At 45.8% G+C, this 19396-nt stretch overlaps 1 long non-coding RNA gene across 1 annotated transcript; it reads right to left on the bottom strand.

The window, feature by feature from the left end:
- Window positions 1-2629: 2629 nt before the first annotated feature.
- LOC136994195 (uncharacterized) lies at window positions 2630-19331 on the bottom strand. Its single transcript, XR_010886318.1, has 5 exons — window positions 18565-19331; window positions 16961-17033; window positions 3068-3242; window positions 2825-2927; window positions 2630-2695 (listed from the first exon to the last, which is right to left on the bottom strand). It is a non-coding gene; the product is annotated as an uncharacterized lncRNA (long non-coding RNA).
- Between the last annotated feature and the right edge of the window lie 65 nt (window positions 19332-19396).

Genomic DNA, 19396 nt, shown 5'->3' with positions numbered 1-19396 from the left:
ATATAGGGGGGAGGAGAAACGGGAAGTTCCTCCAATATTTTGCTTTTCTTCCTCGAACCCTTCTCTTTCAGGGTAAATATCATGGTTTGAGTATCTGGTCTTATCCATAAACTAACATACTCACTTTCTTCTAAACTAAAAGGCTCCTTTGAATTCACATATATATTTAGAGCCTGTCATATCCAATTTTCAAAAGACCCATATATTGGCCAGTAAAGGGGGTAATATACCATTTTTCTTTTTTACTTTTGCCTTTCCTAGAAGGCCAATCATCCTAATGCTTAATCATTAGGGTAACCTCTATGGGATCAGAAGACTTGCTCTTTTTCTGTCCCATCTTCCGGAGCACTCCCCTCAGTCACTCTCTTTCTCTCTGCAGGGGACCGCACTCACACCACCCGAGTCTTTATCTGCTAGGACAGTTGTCCCTTCGCAGAGGGCGGCCCAGTTGGCCGACGGGTGCCCCTTTTCGGTCCCCTATTACAACTCTCTCTCTTTCTGCAGGGGACCGCACTCACACCACCCGAGTCTTTATCTGCTAGGACAGTTGTCCCTTCGCAGAGGGCGGCCCAGTTGGCCGACGGGTGCCCCTTTTCGGTCCCCTATTACACAAGGACCCCCTCTCCTGGAGGGTCCGCACTCACACCGTACACAAGGACCCCTTCTCCTGGAGGGTCCGCACTCACACCGTACGCAAGGACCCCCTCTCCTGGAGGGTCCGCACTCACACCGTACGCAAGGACCCCCTCTCCTGGAGGGTCCGCACTCACACCGTACGCAAGGACCCCCTCTCCTGGAGGGTCCGCACTCACTCCGTCCCCTGTTACGCAAGGACCCCCTCTCCTGGAGGGTCCGCACTCCCCTGGGGACTTCTCACGTGCTCCGGGTATCCCACCCCAACCGAACAGAACCGCATACATATACTCACTCAGTCCTGAGTCTTCGTCCGGATCTTCGTGCACAAAGTTTATGGGGTACTGCAGTTCTTTTGCTTACTTGTCCTGATTTAGGGTTCGGAAATACAGGTTCTGGTAGGGGAACTACCCACTCAGGGGCCATCCGAAGATGGGATGGGGCGCCTCCCATGAGTCAGAGTCCCGAAACCAGGGAAGCCTGTATCCGAGTCACGGCACCAAATTGTTATAGGTAAACGCGACAAATTGACAACCACTTGGGCCGGGTTGCATAAACTCCAATTTAATAAAATAATTGAGCAAGTCACAAGTAAGCAAAACAGCGCTGGGCGGCCGGGGAGTCTCCTGCTCCACCAACGGCGTGCACGATCCCCCCCTCACAGTCTCCTTATATGCGATTCCAGCTCCGGGTATATGTGGCACTTCCTGTAACTTCTGCGGTTGCGCCGGCTGTTGCTAGGGGGTCTTCTTTAGCCTTCTGGTGGTCGTGGGGATGAAGGCTGGAGTCTTCCTCTGCGTTGTGTGTGGTGACCCTCAGGTCATGCATATATTTTACAATTGTGTGACCTCGCCATTGCCATATTAGGCTATCTAAACTAACATTGCCGCCTCGCTGGCTCCACTTAATTATCTCAGGCGGGGTACATGCCCTCATTGCAGGATGTTGTGGTTTTAGCCCGTAATTAGCGCCTCGTTTCACCATAAAATCACTTCCCGATTTGATGTAACAAACTAGCACCTATCACACCGGTGCCCCTAGCCTGGCGTGGCCCCACAGCCGAGCCCTGCCGCTCTTCACCCGAGGCCACCGCCGCTGCCCTCCCAGCCCCCAGTGCCCAGGTCCCTATGGAGGGATGGAGGGAGGGGCGGACAGCTGCCATGAGGGGCCAAATTGAGCTCCCCACCCGCGGCAGCCCACACTCACCCCTGGGGCTCGCCCTGCCCTGGCCCCATTCCCAGCTCCACCCCATGCTCCTGTCACCGCCCCTGGAGAGCAGCTCCACCCCCGGGTCTGCACTCACCCCCAGGTGCCTCCCAGGGACTCCTGGGGCCCCTTGGCCCCCCCTAGCCCCCCCTTACCCCCCGGTCCCTCCACTCCCCATGGAATCCCCAGGGCCCCTCTCATCCCCTGTCCCACCCTAGTGCCCCCCAGCGTCCTCAGGCACCTCCCGGTGCCCCCATCATCCCCAGTGCCCCCCACTCACCCCTGGTCTCTCTGCTCCCGTGTCCCTACTACCCCCAGGCCGTGTCCCTGGGCAGGGCATGGCGGGGGGGGCACCAGGGCCATGTTCTGGGCGCGGCAGGGCCGGGGTCAGCGCAAGACCTCCAGAGAGCCCAGACACAGCCGGCACCTTCCCTCTGTGGACGGAGCTTTATTGCCCTCCTGCCCCGGGGTGCTGGGGTCCCCCAGCGCAGGGCACTGGGGCTGCCGCCCGCCATGCACAGGAAGCCTCGGCACGCTGCCGCCTCTGCTGAGCTGCAAAGACAACGCAGGGAGGCACCATGGGTGCTTGGCAGCCGTTTCCCCCACGGCCCTGGGTGCCCTGCGGTGCCCAGCTGGGGGTGGCTTCCCTGGCCAGGAGCCTGGGGGCCGTGCGAGTCCCCTCTCCCCACGCCCCACTGGCTTTCAGCACCAGCGTCCCTGGCCCGGCACCCACGGGGCCTCCGGATGCCTCCCTGTCCCTCGAGGCGGGAGCCCGGCCGCCATCACCTACCTCCCAACAGGAATGCCAGGTCCCGCTGCTGGAGCCACTTGGCTGGCGTGGTATCCAGGAGGATGCCTGGCACACAGGAAAACGCAGCCATTAGGACATGGCCCTAGCTCTAAACCCCAACCCCAGCCCTGGACCCCAACCCCGACCCGGGGGACGCAGCCGGGAGGAGCGCGAGAGCTCGGTGTTGCCTCTCACCCAGGACAATGACGGCTGCTGCCTGCGATGCCTGGTAGCTCCCCGTGCAGCAGCTCTGGGTCGTGCTGAAGAGCCTCTCCAGCAGCACAGGGCAGTCTCGGGCCTAGGGCAAAGCAGGGACGTGGGAGCTCGTCTCCGGCTGCAAACGCCCCTCCGCCCACCCACGGCCGGGCGGCCCTGCGGCGCAGGAGCCATGGGACATCCGGCCGCAGGGACGTGGGCCCCAGCGCAGAGCTCACTCACCAGGTGACTGCAGACCTCGTCCTGCAGCTTGGCTGCACTCAGCCCAGCACTCTCACCCTTGAGCAAGTTCGGGTACCTCTGACATTAAGGGTCTTATCCAGCTGGTTTTTCCCTGTCTCCAAGTGTGAAGGTTTCACAGTCTCTCTAGGCTTCTGTCCCAGCGTTTTGTCACCCTCTGGATGAAAAATGTTTTCTTTGTTAAAAAACTTGTTTGCATTGGAATTTTTCATCTTGTAAGCACCATGTGTAAACAGTGAGAGGGGGAAGCTAGTCTATTTAGTCTATGCCATGAGGCCTGGGTTATCTTTTAATAAGTCCTCTTCCAGACTGGCTTCAATGGGCTATGTATGAAAGTGGGACCTCTCATTTCTGTTTCTCTGTGTGTCTAGTTACCATGTACTGAGTTCAAGGGAAAAAGTCTGTACGTAGGTGACAGAGCAGAAATATTCAGTACTACTGTGCTTGCTAACATGCATGCTATTTCCAGCCTGCCTTCAACCCCCCCCCATGTCTGATATGGGGAAAGAACTCCTTCTCCTGCAAGGTATTGGGGAATTCAATAAATGCTTGTTACTTAAATTACTGCTTGCCTTGGTCAGTGAGGAACAGGACAGTGAAGCTGAACCAGGTGTCTGGGTTACATAACCCATATGTCTTTTCTCTAGTCTTCTCTCCTCGCTCAAGCTAGGAGAGAATATCTATGAGGCCTGATTCTTAGGCTTCCTTGAGTCCACATGGTGAATAATGCATGTATGTGATCTGTTTGCTCTGTGGTGTGGTTTTCTTTTTTTTTTTTTTCTTTTTTTTTCTCCAGGTGACTATTCCTATATCAGGATATAGGAACTGTCTCCCGAAGTCTGTGCCCATCTCATAGCACTACCACCAATGGCTTGCCTCAGTCATTTGGAGGTCCTTAACATAGACACCACTTGCTCCATCTGTCTTGACTACCTGCAGGACCCTGTCATGATTCCTGGTGGCCACAGCTTGTGTAGAGCCTGCATCACCCACTACTGGGAGCCAGTGGTCAAGGACTTCAGCTGCCCAATGTGTCAGCATGTTTGTGCTCAGCAAGTCATGTACCCCAACCGGCAGCTGGCCAGCATAGTGGAGACAGCCCGGCAGTTGCCTTTTGTCAAGGAAAAGATGCAGAACGAGAAGCTCTGCTGCTGGCACCATGAGGTCATCAGTCTCTTCTGCAAGGAGGACCAGGAAGCCATGTGTGTGGTGTGTGCAGTCTCCCACGGCCATCTCGCTCATACAGGAGGGCCCCTGGATGAAGCCCTCAAAAAACACAAGGTAAGCAAGTGGTATCTCCCAGAGGTACTGTTAGAAAGCATTTCCTTCACAAGGTTTGAGATACCTGGCATTCCACTCCAGTCTTTAAACTTCTAACCATCTCATGCTAAGTAAGGAAGTAGGGCAGTTCAGACCCACCAATACTTGTTAAGTCACAGGAATGCAGCAGAACAGTCTGGGAACAAGTGTTGCATCTCTAGTTTGACTTTGACGCTAAGTATTTCAAAAGGGTGCTGGTGACCAGAGAAGCTCTAGAGAAATTTGTATTCAAGCACCACAGTTTGGAAGTGGAGTCTAGGGATCAGAACATGAGTAGATTATGAAAGAGGATGTAGGACCTCCCCAGTTCTGCGAAGGAGTTTAATCTAGGCATAAGAGCTGAGTGTAGGCCCAATGACTACTGGCTCCTACCCGCTCTAAGCAGCGAAGCAGAACTTATTAGCAGATTCCGCTCTTCTCTGCAAACAGGGAGGAGAAAGACAGTCCCTGCTACAGAAGGAGGAGGGTACGTGCTGGGGGCTCAGGGTTTCGTTTCTATGATCCAGTAAAGAAACTGGAGTCTAATGGATAGAGCAAGGAGGAACAGGAACTAAGGCAGCTGTATGTAGAAATGTACCTATACCTCATGGCCAGCTTGAGGTGAGACCACCCAAAACTGCAGTAATGATTCCGACATCAGAAACTGATGTTACTGCTCACGGGCTCTCCATCTTGAAGCTGAAGAAACATTCCAGCAGCTGAGTGGGATGTGTGGTTCACCCTCTGAGGCAACCTCAACCAATTGAGCTGGCTGTGTTGGTGGCTAGAACCAACAGTCTGACAAGTGTACTTATTCACTTCACCCGACAGTAGATGCATAGTCAGCTAATTAGCTTTCTAGAATACTCCTGTGACTATACTGACATCTAGTGGAATTTAGGCATCTAATTCATCTAAATTTAGATGTCTTAATCTTGGACAGAATCCCAGCAAAGGTGTCTGCACAAGTTGCATCCAAAATGTTGGAGGCATTTTTCAGGCCCCTCCCCCATTCTTTTTTTTTTTTCCTTGGAATCACAACTTAGGGTTCGATTAGTCGTTTTCAGAGGCAGGAGGGAGTGTTAGAGCAAAATTTGTGATGTTCCACTGAGTAATTCCTGCTGTCCCATATCTGAGGGTGGAGTCAGAAGTTCCATTTTGATTCAGAGATACAGTAGGTTTCCTGGAAAGTTGCTCTGGTGATTGACTCCCTAGAAAAAATTAATCTATACAGTGTAGAACTATCTTGCTTTGACTCCTTGTCTGCACTTCTAGCTGCTGTTCAGAAGCTAAATTTTGAAGGCAGAGGACTATTGTAACCTGTATTGCTGCTGTACACGCAGGTGTTCAGAACTTTAACCCAGAAACACTCTGTGTAGTACCTGATGCAGATGTTCAGTGTGAATAGCCAGAGGATTGCTGGAATTTATAATTGACACCCCATGAAAGCAAAGTGCGTGAAGTGACATGTCAGATCAATTGGTATATGATTCTCAAGTGGTATGATCCAAGCCTTCTCAGTGCTGGTTCAGCATCTGATGCCTTGGACCATTTTGCCTGAGTAGAATCTCTTGCCCTTCCCTCTCCAGGATAAGCTACAAGCTTGCGTGGAGCATCTGGGCAGAAAAGCAAAGGATTTGAAGGAACATTTATCCATGGAGAAGAAAAAGCCCAAGGAGCTGAGAGTAAGTGGAAGAAGGGGCAGAGCTGGGAGGAGTGGGGTAGGGGCCTTCTCTTTAGGCCCACCCAGCTGGAGTGAACTGGAGTGGTGTGGTGAGCTCAGAAGAGTTGACAAGAGGGGCTCTTCCCTTCCCTGGGGGTGTTGCCTCAGGTCAGTCCCCAGCTGGGAGATGCTCTCTAATCTCCTGGTGACTTCTCTGTCCCACAGGAGTTAGTGTGGAACTGTCATAAGCGCATTACCTGTGACTCTGAGGAGCTGCACTCCTTCCCAGAGCAAGAGGAGGACCAGCAGTTGCATTGCCTGAGAGCAGAAGAGATTGAGATGCTGGGGGGGGGCTGAAGACCACCACAGCACACCTCTCGGAGCAGTGCTGCTCTCTCAACACCCTCATGGTGGACATGGAAAGATGCCTGGAGTCCAGAGCAGGGGTGCTCAAGGTTTGTATGCTGGGGCTTTTCCTGCCACCAATGTGTGGATCACAGCCTTTCAAAGAAGCTCTTGTGGCAGTCCCTTTCTCTGGGGCAGGGGTGAAGCTCTGCCTTGCATTTTTAGAGGTCACTATTAATCTGTATGGCCCTCTGCAACCAGGAGCCCTGGATCTCCCTGTTTAATCTCTTCCATGTGGTCTAGCTGATAGCAACATGACTTTCATCTTTCTTGGTGAGGTGAGGAAAAGGCTGAGCTTTAAACTTAGTCATGGTAGGTCTCCACCTTGGAAAGCAAGACTTTATACTCAAAGGATAAAAATGGGGTGTGACTCATCCAGATGTCATGAGCCAGACCTTACAAGTGCTGCCTTTCTTTCCATTTCCCCCAAATAATTAGCAGAATTAATAACACCTGGGTTAGATAAAGCCCAGCACTAACAGGCAAAAGGATTGCTGGGCATGCAGACACACCCTACAATATTTATGCTGATGGGGGGGTTTTGGTGGGATCTGACTTACTGTCTTCCCTCTTCTTTTCTAGGACATGCAGAGTGTCCTGCAGAGGTGATGTACCCTATTCCTCTTCCTATTTGGGGGGAGGGGAGGGAGGGGATAGGGAAGGAGCTGTTAGCAGTTGAAGATGCAATTGCTTGGTAGGAGTGCTCCTTTCCTCTGGGATTAATGCCATGCCAGTGTTTCAGTGCAGTGCTAGGAGACTGGCTGCATTGCACTGTAATAGAATGATCCCCCTGGAAGATAAAACCTGATATATTGGTGGTCAGTTCCATCCTTTGCCTTTTCTCAGACCAGGATAGTTATACTGACTCTGGGCCAAATCCCAACATATATGAACTGTCAGCTTCTTCCCCTTCATTTTTTCCTCTCATGGTTTCTAAGTGGGAATATAGACTTTTGGTAAGCTTCCAGCATTTCAACCTTAGCATAGCAATAATTCCTAGAAACAGCTGCTGTGTTTTGTACTAGGGAATGGCATCTTCTAGACACTGTGATTGATTTGATTGCTAGATGAGGTCACTTCTTTCCTTAGGCATGAAACACTTAAGAACCTGGAGCTACCTTCTGTCCCTCTTGAGCTGAAGAAGGTAATGGCCTGTTTCCCTAGGCCGTTATTTCAGCTTAAGAAGATGCTGAAGAAGTACACTGGCAGTCAAGCTATATAGAGACCTAGGTCTGGGACTTGAGTCCAGTCCTTGGCTCTGAAAAGTGTCTTCTGTTTGGCATTCTGAATTCACCTGTATGTCTAGGCCTGGTTTAAAATGCTGAAGTGACTAGACTTGACTCTTCTCATTTAAATGGTTATCTTGTTGGTGAACCCAATGAACGGGCTTGAGGGCTCATTTGTGGGCCCCTTTGTGGAGAAAGCCCATTATATCAGTGCATGTGCTCAACAGCACCCCTGTCACTCTGCCAAAGTGCAGAAGTGACCCCTGGTCCCAGTATTGTTGGTGCCTGCCTGAATAAGGGGTCTAGAGTGGGGCGCTTGAGAGATGAAACAGATGATAGTGCAGACTATCAGAGGAAGGTAAGCAACTTCAGGAGAAAGGTGGCATAGCATAGAGCTAAGACAGTTTGGGGTAGGGACTCAGAGAAGGCAATTCAAGCGTGCGGTATGGTGAGGAGATGGGGCGTGGAGGGTTGACAGATGCCCAGCTGCCTTGTGGTCAATGGGCAAATGGCTGTGTAATTGCTCTTCTCTAGCTGATTCTTCTGGGGTGAGGTGTGTGAATCCATTGCTCCCTCCCCCTTGGTTTTCCCTGCTTTCTCATAGTCTCTGCTCTGCCAAAGGAGATGTGTCTCTGGACCCTCAGACAGCTCATGCCAGTGTGGTGCTCTCGGAGAATCTCAAGAGTGTTTATTTCACTGACATCCCCCAGGAGCTGCCACACAGCTCTCAGCGTTTCACCGCTTACCCCTGTGTGCTGGGATCATCTGCCTATTCATCAGGCTGCCACTGCTGGGAGGCTGAAGTAGGAGACAAAACCCACTGGGCCCTGGGTGTCTGTTATGTGTCTGCCAGCTGCCATGCAGAGGACCCCAAGCAGGAGATGGGCTACTGGAGGGTGCGTCGATGGAATGAAAAATACGTGGCCATGACCACCCCCTTCACCCCACTGCTGCTTGGTGTCTGTGAGTGTCTCTTAGAACTGAGTCCCACCCTTACTGTCGGTCAGGACACTGAACTCTGTGGGAGGCTCTGTAGCATCATGGTTTTGACATGGAAGAACCATTGCTTTCCTGGAGAAAGTCTTATGTAGGCTGTTTGAACAGTGGTCACCAGCTGACTTGTGGAACGCTCACCTGCCAGACTTTTCTGCTGTGACAGCTTAGTACACTATTGTTCAGACTCGTGGGAAGAGCAAAAGAGTCTTTTGAATTTGTCCCTAATGGCACAAACTGTTGGTAAGTACAGACATGGTCCCTTCAACAGCAGGGATGTAATATCTCTGAATATTGATTTCAATCTTCTTTCTCTATATTGTCAGGAGGCAGACACCTGTGGTGCAGGATGAGCACAGAAATAGTGTGCCCCTCTCTACAACCAACTTAGATGTTGCAGATGAAGTTGAATGGGTATGATGTACAAGGCAGCAGCTGAAGCACTTCCTTGAAGCCATCAAGTTAAATTTGACAAAATTTAGGCTCTTGCTTAAAATGCAATCTGTTTCAAGTGTGAAGAGAAATACTTGAATGAGCAGCTGGAATGCATGGAGCTCTCCGTGGGGACAGGTGAGGGACCAGCTGAGAGCTCATGGGTCAGGACTGGGGGGCAGACCAGCATGGGTGACCATGTAATGGGTGTCTGCTGTAGACAATCTCTTCAGGAAGAAGAAACAGGTGAGGCGATGCAGTCATATCAGATACTGTAGATAATTCAACACGAAAAATTGTAATATCTATAAGCATGTCCATTTTTGAGGGGGTTAAATATTAACCCAGGGGACTAATGACAATATAACTACTGGCTCTTAATTATTTCACTTGTTGATATCAGCATGCAAGAGGAAAGACTTGTTTACTAATTTGTTGGGAGGCATCTTGTTCTGGTGCCCCTGGAGGGTAAATGCTTTTTTTTTTTTTTTTTTTTTTTTTTTTTTTTTTTTTTTTTTTTTTGCCAAAACGTGAGAGAGAACCATCAACAGTTATTCTGTATGCGACCATTTATAACAGTTATATACGAAAGAACTGGAAGAGAAAAAAAAACCATTTCTGAATTAGCATCTTATGCTCAAACTGTTTTGTGAAGAGAAATACATTTATCAAAAGTAGCACTGAAGGAAATAATCTTGGTTAGATGTTTTTTCCCAAATTAAACAGTTTTGAAGACTAGATTCAATAGTCCCTTGCCCATGTCCCTTACACTGAAGTACAACAGAAGTGTTTAAAAATGGAAATCAAAACTGATCAATCTATTTCCCTTGTTCATACTGAATAAAAGAAAACGAGTAAACAAACAGCATTTACCATGGTCAGCACAGCACTGTTTGTAGGCCCACTGCTTTTGCCAGTGATCAAGGTTTTGGTTACTTTTTAAGAGATGGAAAATAAGGGAAGAATTTTCTTAAGACTAGATGAAAATTTCAGGACTTAGTAGAACTCAGCTTGGGGTACCAAAGCCATCCTAACAACAGAAAAAACATGGAAAATGAGAGAGAGAGAGAGAGAGAGAGAGAGAGAAATGTAGGTACATTTCTGCAGAATTATCTAGGTTATAGAATCAATTTTCCTAATTTTTGAAAGGAAAGTACATTTGATTTAATTCCCGGGTTCCAAGGAGCACAGCAGGAAGGCCAGGTGCAAAGTGGAAAGAATTAGGATGTCACTAGAAAGCCAAAGACACTCCAGCTTCTATTTTTTACAGAAACAAGCCTTCTGGCTTACAGGCCTAAGCAGTAGAAAAGTTGTTGCTTTCTGCGGGCATGACTTGAATACATTCATGCCCCAAGTCTGTTAACTACTGGCACTGTGGCTATTCCAAGTCTCATTCTGACTGCTCAAAGCATACTCCAGACGGCAATACTGTGCCAAATACCATCCTTCAGACAAGAAATGACAAGCTAAAGGGGAGTCTCAACCCAGCTTCCATTTTAAGCATATATGAATGATAAATTTGCTGCCGAGTCTAACTCTGACTCCATATGCACCTCCAAAGATCATCAGACCATCAAAGATCCTGCACATAACGTTTATGTTCTTTTAATAAAAATCCCTGTAAATAAACAGCAGTACTTTAATAGGCATCTGATCACAACTTTTTGCAAAACTTGTCCCCATTACTGCTTTTTCTTTCAATCCAGCTGCACTCTTTCCTTCCTATCTCAGTTAAGCAATTCCCCTTTCTTTCTGAGTATCTATGTTTGTACCAGTAGGAATTCAAAACTCCTCACTATTCAGATCAAGCACATGAAACTACAAAAATGCTAAGTTCCAAGCTGAGGGAACAAAACAAACCTTTGTCTCCAGTGCATGGTCAATGTTGCAAGACTGTAACACTCACGGCTGACCAAGAAATGCTTATTAAAGGTGGGAGAAGAACAGACAAAGGAAGACTGGAGAAAATGAAACAGAGTTACTGATATAATGAAGTGGGAAGGTTTTTTGGTTCAGTTAGAACTCCTGATTGCCACAGGCTTCTTATATGAACTTAGAACTATAAGACACAATCGCATTGCACTTCATGTCTCTTTCGTCAAATAGGAATAAATACCACCTTTTTTACAAGGCTTTGAAGAGATGCATCAGCTCCAATATAATGGATTGGTATCAGTGGACAGCAAGGCCTGGCTGCTCTGCAAGGGATGGAGAGCCAGGACCTGAGCGTGCTAACAAGGTAGGCAGCAGTGACCTCATCTCTAAGGAGTTCGGTGCTGAGCCAGCAAGTTCAGGTCAGGATCAGCTCTGGAGACAGTGACCAGGGTCAGTCGTAGCCCAGCGATCACCCAGCAAGTCACAGACGAGACGGGTCTGAGGTCAAGCCAGGAAGCCAAGCCAGTGAGTTCGGATCAGGGCCAGAACCAAGGAGGTAAGAGACTGGGCACAGACATAGCTGCTGCACAGCTAGGATGTAGCACAGCCGAGGGCCAGTGATAAAGCTTCAGCTTAAACAGCAGCTCACAAAAGAAAGACGGTGCAGGCCCCTGCATCTAGCTTTCTTCACAACAGCTCTTAGCAGTGAAGGAGCAGCTAGCTAAACTCCTCAACTCGGCCAACAGAACTGGAAGGGAGGAATGTGCTCAGAGCCCTGTCAGTTGGGGCCAGCTCCAACCATTACTAAAATGGCAGTCCCTCTCAGATTATTGTTTTTAAAAGTCTTAACATTAGTACACACAATTTAACGGATTTTTTCCTAAAGCTGTGGTCATCTGTTTTTCCATTTTGTATGAGACATCATGGATTATATATAAAGCATTAAACATTCATCCTGACACTTCAAATAATCTAGTTTCCCATCAGCTCAAAGAATCTAATAAACAACTAAACATCAGAATTTTATTACATTGTGCAAAAAACTTTCATGGTAAATTATAGATTCACTGTCAATGTAACTTTGCTGATGTATTCAGCTGTAACTGTAAGTATAATTATTCCCAAGGAACATTACTCCTCACCATTTCAAGGCTTAAAATATTATTTTATTTTGTTGGGTTTAAAAAAAAAAATTTTTTTTTACATGACAAGAAGGATGCACAGTTTCTAGTAAACCTATAGGTGTAACTACATACTGATGTATAGAATCAAATTTCTAAAGTATAGAAACATAGCTAGATGTTGACAGAGGAAAGCTCTTAACTTATGTACTTAAATTCAGAGAATTTAAGGACAGACTGAAAATAAGTCTGTGCTTAAATGCTCTACTGAATAAGAATTAAGGAAAATATCCTTTAGCCTTTCAGTTCTTCTGCTTTGAAGTTCAACTTCTGATGGTTATTGACTGTTATCTACCATGTGCAAGACTTCAGGCTTTGCCTTTACCTCTGTACTTAGGAAAGTTAGTGGGAATTTGCAAGTGATGTATTAGGAATAGAAAAGAACATACAGCTTTATTTTGGAGTGGAAGCAATTTCACATAAATTGACTTTTAATCTTTTTATTGTCAGCAAGAGTGGGGCTGCTCTACGACGGGAAGCAATCCAGGAGCCAAGGGTGACCACGCACAGAGAGGGGCAGTGACCTTGCCAACAGGGGTGCAGTGCCACAGCACCGAGGCAGGCAAGCAGAACAGGGCTGGCGACAGTGACAGGTTCTGTTGACAGTCCAGTGATCATCAGAGAAACGAGAGGTGACAAGTCAGGTCCATGGTCAGTCAGGGAAGTCCAGTCAACAACTGCGGGACAGGGCTGAGCACGGGTTCAGGGCTGCCCACAACGTAGGTGAGGACTGGGGGCACAGGCCAGAGCTTAAATAGAGCTCCCTGGTAGAGGTCCCAGACAAAGCTGCTCAGGGTAGTTAAGGCCTACTGGTGCACACAGGGCCCTGGCATTTCTTGATGGATTAACATTAGATTTCACTACTTTGATATTTTAAGAATTCACAGAAAGAAAAATAAATCTCATGTTAGATACAAGAACAAGCCTCAGGCTCTTGTGCAAACATCCTAGTCACAGGAATTTATTGCTTTTAGACAACCATTTCTATTGACATATGCGATATATATGTTTACAAAGGATCTTAGAAAGAACATAAATTACTTAGTGAAAGGAAGAGAAGAAATGGTTAACAAACAGGAAAGAGCAATGGCTTAGTGTTCTGTCAACAATTCTTTTTCACAGATTTCAAAGTGCTTCTCAAAGAAGCTGAAGAAACTGAAACAGAGCAAATCAAGGAACTGTGACTAAGCCACCCAGTAGATCAAGATCAGAGAACACAGATCTCTTGAATTTACAGTGGATCACAATCTGAACAAGAATCAACAACATTGTGCTGTTGCCAAAAAAAAAAAAATCATACTGGTATGTCAATTTTATATCAAATATACCCCTTCTTTTTAATGAGGGGATAATCACAGAAAAACAGGGCTGTTAAGACATCTAGCAAGGTCACCTCATCCATCGCCGTAACCCAAAGTAGGATCAAATAGATCAGGTAAGTGCTCCAGATTACAGTTAACTCTGAGATGATAATTGTAGTGTGAATCAGTTTTCTCATACAGACAACCACATAGCCCCAGAAAAGCTTATGCTAGCATAAGGTGGTGTGAGAGAAAATGAGTAGCAAGGGGAAGAGGAAAGGCAGTGATGGTTTATACCAGCTGACTTATACGAGTATGAAGTGCTGAACTAGGATGCAACTTGTTCTTATTGAATATGTTCCTTGTTATTTTCTTAAACAGCATTTTTCAAAATTGTAAAGACTATTTTAAAATTTAATTCTGTTACCCTCAGCTTTGTGTCACCTACAAGATTAATAACCATATTCTCGATTCCATCATCTAATTGTTAATAAAAAATACCAACCAGAACCAGACTAAACACAAACTCTAGGAATCCAGCAATATAGTCTTCCTTTCTGAGGGTGAACTACTGCTGGCTATCCAGCCAGTTCTGTATAGCCCTTATAATAGATTTATCTAGACCGTATTTCTTTAATGTTTTAATGAAAATGTCAGTTTAATTAGTTTTTTGACACTCACATGACAACAGGTCATCTGCTTCTGTCCTTTCCCTAAATTCTCTTCTTTATTGGAGGAAAAAAATCAAGTTATCTGGCACGATTTATGACATGTCCACGCTGATTGCTCTCGTTCCCTGGTTATCACCTAGGTGCTAATAATAGTTTCTATGATTAATTGTTCCAGAATTTTTCTGGGGATTGAAGTTAATTAAATTGACCAATCTGTATTTCTCAGCTCCTGCCTCCCTCTTTAATAAGAGCAATTTACAGCTGCTTCTTCTGTTTTTCAGCATCTCATTCATCCTACTAGAGCTATTAGATATAATTGTTTATGGTTCTGATATTAATTCAGTCAATTCTTTAATTATCCTTGGATCATATTGATCAGACTCAGATAAATCAGATGTTTTCAAATGGTCTGAGTGCTCCTAATCTGTTCTTTCCCCATTCTGGGCTAAGATTTTGGCATCACCTGTCCTAACTATCTGCTTGCAGGTGATCTTTTTATGAAGTCTGATAAAACAAAGGCAACAATTACTTAGCTTTCTTTATCATTTGTTGACAGATTTTCTTCTCTATTGAGTAGGGTATTAATCCTCTTCTCTGTCTTTCTCTTACTACTAATACAGAATAATTCTTGTTATCTTTGATGTCTCCTGACAGTTTATTCCTCTCATGACATCTTTTTAGTCTTTTAGTCTTTATACTTAGTAGTCTGACCCATCTTGATTTATATTTTCTTCTCATGCTTAATGTCAATAGTGAGCTCATGTCATGGTCAAGCTAACCTTACTATTATCCCTATTCTACTCAAAATTGGGATAAATGTGCCCTTAGAATTATTTTTCTGAGGAACTGTCCCTCTTCTTAGCTCCTTATTTCCTAAGACTTCCTTCCTATGAGATCTTAGCCATTAATTCCCTAAGTTTTTTGAAGCTTTCCTGAAGTCTAACTGGTTTTTTTTAGCTGTCATCTTTCCTTCCTTTTCTATGGACAACAAACTCTCTCATTTGCAAATGCTCTCACACAAAACACTGCCCACTTTCACATTCTCAGCCGGTTCTTCCTCACTGGTTAGAACTGAACTAAGAGCCTTATTTCTAGTTGTTTTCTGCATTCTCTGTAACAAAACCAAGCAAATTGACCAATTCGCCGTATTCTTGTGGCTAGTCCATGCTCTTTTCCCAATAGATGTCCAAGTAGTTAAAATGCCTTATTACTACTAAGTTTTTCATTTCAGCTAGTTGATCTTAAAATAACCATCCACCTTGTTATCTTGGGTTTCATGGTCTGACTGTAAGCTCACCTTGCTGTGATGTGCTTCTCTCCTTTCATTATTATCATGTATATTGTCGCAAGTCTAATTTACGACATATTCTGCACCCCAAAACAATGTATGTTTTCTTGCTATACAAAGCAAAACAAAACATCCTCCCTTTTCCTATCCTTATTTGAATAAGGATATATTAATATCCTCATATTAATATTCTAGTTTTCGGTTAAATTATACATTAATTATATGGAACTATTCATGCTAATGAAGTCATCATTTTGATCTTATTTTAAGACTTCCAATGTCTCTTATTCTCCCTGAATTAGTACACCAATATCTAAAAGAATTAGTTCCTTGTCTTGCCTATTATTCTATTATTAATAACTATTTTTTTAGTTTTTATGCCTTGTTACATAAGAATGTGCATTCATCCACAGAACAAAATCCTCTGATTTGTTAACAAAGCATCATGCATATCAGTGGTAGAGAGATTCAAAGCTCTTTTGAAGCTGAGGAAGCAGAATAGAGCTATCATACTCTAAGATTCTGAAACTTGACAATGTTTGTGTGCTTTCAAAGGAGGCCATGTTCAGTTAACTAGTGAACTTACTACATTATATTTTTAAATGTTAATATTTATTTTGGGAGACCATCAACTTGCTGACTACACACTTTAACTGAAACCCAACTGGTGTTTCTGTGTATTCAGGTAGAAATAATCCATACAGTGATAAATCCTTCTGGCAACACACTTGCTGAAATCATCTATGTCTAGAAAAGACTCTTGGTTTTAGGAAGCCTCTTATGTATCCTTATGGATACAGTGTAAGACAAGCCCTTAGCAAACTCAAAGTTTGGCTGATAGAACTAAATTCATTATTATTATAAAATCCTCTTTATACCTGTTAAGAAACATAGGCTACTTTGCCACTGCTGTTAAATTTTCACTTATTAAATTTTGAAAGAGGCTATAGCAGTCTCTTGTAGTTTCACTTTCCTGTTCTAATGGATTCCTCATTAATCCACTGGTATGATTAAGATCTAAGCTATTCTCATCTAAATGACAATAACAAATTGAGTGATCAATAATTAAGTGGATCGGTCTTGAACATTTGAATGTGTTTCAGCTGCTTCTTATGTGCTGTGATTGTAATTTGTTTCCTTTCTTTACTTTATGATTTTGAATATTATATAAATAACATTTTTACTTTTATATATTAAATATATATTCTTTCTCCAAAGATTTATTGCAACCTTTATTGCAAGGTTTCTATATTTAACAATAGTAACAAGATCCCCCCCTGCAAGAAATAGCACTAACACCAATAGTTCGGCAGTTCTTTTCTTTCCCTATTTCTAAAACATAACAATACTGCTCATAAAGACAAGCACAGATTATTTTCCCTCGTGGGGTCTACCAACTGGATCATCTGCTGCTCTGGACAACCTGGAACAGATCCATCTCTTTCCACTTCCTTAACCCCATACAGTAGAACAGCTACTGCTGCTAAAAGCCATGGCAGACAGACTTGTATCTTGCGTCTGTGTGTCATCTTGTCTCTCACCTTTTGCAGCCTCTGTGGTCTGCTTCTGGGAATTCTCATCTCCTGAACTCCTCTTCTGTGAGGTGAAAGTGACCTGTAACCAGAAGAGCAATACATTGTCAGGCAGTCTTACCTCAGATGCAGCAATTTCCTTAGATTGCTTTCACAAGGAAATGAGTCCTATGCACTCAGGCTCTACCAACCCTGTTCCTCATAACTGGGTATATGCAAGAGATCTAAATGTGTGAGCAAGTGAGGAAAAGGCCAGAACATGAGCACAACAATGATCTGTTTTGATGGGCTAGTGACAAGCCCATGGGTGCATTTGTATTTTTGAACTAGCCTGAGCTGGAATGCTGGTTTGGAGTAGCCAGTAGTTTCTCAAACACACAGAAGTATGAGGTGTTGTTATCCCCTACACTGCTGAGCTACTAGACCTCTTCACTTTTGAGAGGGGTCTGGTAAGAAAACTTAAAATTTAGAAAGCCCCTGCAGACAGGAAGGAAGCTTGGAGGCAGGGGATTGTTGGGACATTCCTTAGGCTTTGAGGCCTCCGATGCTGATAACGCTTAGAGGTACAAAAAGGAATCAGGCAGGAGTTGGGGTTGTGTGGGGAGAAGTGTGGATAAGGTGGGAGTTGGGGCTGTGTGGGGAGAATCAGGGAACTGCGAATATTGAGGTAGGAGAATGTAGAATATATATCTGTAGGAAAAAATGAGTTTTGCTGCTCATAAACGTTCTTTTCCTTCAGACACGAATTTCACTTCTCATATCATCCTCGCAACATAGGCATTATTATCACCATTTGACAATTGTGACATTTTGGCAAGAAATTGGATTACTTGCCTACACGCAATAAAAATCATAGTCAGTGCTGAAATTCAAGAGTCCGTATAATATAAATGTCTCTGGAATAGAAACTGTTCCAGAAGATATATCAGTGTAGTATCAGTGTAGTTAGTGTAGACAGTCCTCAGAATATCCTTGACAACTGATACTATAACAATAACCGGAAACATACAATAGCTATAGTCTTTGAAACATAGTCTATTTTTTCATTAAATCTATGTAAAGAAGTCTGTCTGATTTCCCCACTTGTAATAATGCAAGCTCCCAAAATAAAATGCATGCGCTTCTGATAAACTGAGCACTCTAGATTCACTGTTGCACTATAATAATTGTCATGCACAGGCTGTAATGAAACAGTAATACAAACTGTTCCCAGTACAACACGCATTATACAGTACCCTACCGAACATGAAATGACCAGTTGCACCCAGGCAATGGGCAGACTCTCTGAAGCAAAATCTATAAAGTGAGACAGCTGTCAGGGTGTATTCACTTACAGTTCTAACTACCTTGACAATATCTCTTTTATCCACTATTCTACCTACATCTCCATCTGCCTTTGTCCTTCAGATAGAAACAGAACTGCATATTTGCAGTATAATTACTTCACAAAACCATAAACCAGTCGACTCTAAGAACCAAACCTGGCCTCTGTTTGCAAAGACTCAGTTTTGCAGGTATGTGTGTAAATCACTTATGCATGCATATAAGCGGTGTCTCTACTGTACATATTGCATGACCACAATTTCCACATATAACTGACTGCATATACTTACCATGCGTGCAGACAGGGACTAAGCTGAGGCCCCTCTGAAGTTTGCCCTTCCATGGTGTGCCGGAAGGAAGCAGACCACTGCAATTTCTTGGCTGACTAATGCTGCAATGGCACTTGCAAAACTTGTTTATCAAGTTAATGCTGCTTGTTGAATCAGTTCAGCAAACAGCACTGTGATGATGAGCACCCAGCTCCACAAAAGGCAGCAGTGCAGCAGCCAGAGCCCGAGGAGCACAGAAAGAACTATTCTTGGCTCCTTTACTTCCTCTCTGCCGAGTGTAGAGGGGAGCCGGGTCGAGGGAGGACCCAGAACAACCCTCGGGTGTCTCATGGAGGCTGGTTTCGAGAGGGAGGAGGAGGAAAGGGAGGCAGCTAAGGGAGAGCAGAGGAAGGAGAAAACAAGAGAGAAAGGCGAGCGAGAGGCACCTAGCAGAGGACGAAGAGGAAGAAGCAGCAGCGAAGGAGAGCGGCGGGGGAGGCAGCCGCGAGAGGCGGGAGCAGCCGCGGCGGAGGGAGGAGCGGGCGGGCGAGCGCAGCCAATCCCGGGGGCTCGTCCATTTTTCGGTGCGAGTCAGGCACGTCAGCGGGGTGATGCTACGGCACTGGGAAGGGGCTGGGAGAGCCGCGGGACGCGGTAGCGGTGGGCACAGCCCGCCCGCTCGGGCTTGTAGGCGCCGCCGCTGAGGGGAACACTGCTTCCTCCTTCCCCGCCCGCCAGGGCCAGCCCCGTGGCGGGGGGCGCCGGGCCCGCCTCTGAGCCGCGCTCGCTAACGGAGCCGCTATCCGCCCCCGCTGCCGCTGCCCTGAGGGCGCCGACCGCGGCGCGCGGGCGA

The sequence above is a fragment of the Apteryx mantelli genome, chromosome 25 (assembly GCF_036417845.1).
Source record: "Apteryx mantelli isolate bAptMan1 chromosome 25, bAptMan1.hap1, whole genome shotgun sequence".
NCBI classification, from domain to species: domain Eukaryota; kingdom Metazoa; phylum Chordata; class Aves; order Apterygiformes; family Apterygidae; genus Apteryx; species Apteryx mantelli.
The sequence above is the reverse complement of the archived record's forward strand: the minus strand, read 5'-3'. Positions and strand labels throughout refer to the sequence as shown.